A 680-nucleotide genomic window follows, 5' to 3' on the forward strand; every position below is an offset into this window, starting at 1 on the left:
GACTTCTTTTCTTAGATGAGACCAGTATTCTTGAGCTTTGCAGTTTACAATCCACGTGCTCATCTTCTATCTTCTGTGATGCTTCTGTGATAACAGACCCTTAATTCCCATTTTACAGATGATTAAGCTGAGGTTCAGAGGCAAAGAAAATCACACAGCTATCAAGAGCGAAAACCAGATCTGAATCCAGGCCTGTATGACAGACATCAAGTCCAGTGCTGAAGAGGCCTCCCTACATTTGAGGAGCAGGAAGGCACTTACTGAGCTTGCTGGGGTGATGGTGATTGGAAAAGACAGAGAAGGACTCATAGACAAATAGTAATAAAGGCTAAAGGTTATTTTTATCACCATTATGACACTATGTGTCAGGCACTGTATCAAGTGCTTTCCATGCCTTCATTTCCTCTTTGCTATTATTATCCCCATAGTTCAGATGGGTAAACTGAGGCTTGGAGAGCTGACTTGCCCAAGAACACTCGGCCAGAGGGCTCCCATAGGGCTGTACAGTGACTCTGAAGTGGGGGCAGGTGCCACTTGCGATATTACAGCGCCAGGAGACAGAGTTCCACCCGGTCCGGGCCCTAAGATCTGCCAGCACCCAAGTGAGCCGGTGCGCGCTCCGCCTCGCGCGCTCGGGGACGTTTCGTCACGTGACCAGCCCCACCCACCCCTAGTCCGCC

This window comes from Hipposideros armiger, unplaced genomic scaffold (genome assembly GCF_001890085.2).
Source record: "Hipposideros armiger isolate ML-2016 unplaced genomic scaffold, ASM189008v1 scaffold_238, whole genome shotgun sequence".
Classification (NCBI taxonomy): Eukaryota; Metazoa; Chordata; class Mammalia; order Chiroptera; family Hipposideridae; genus Hipposideros; species Hipposideros armiger.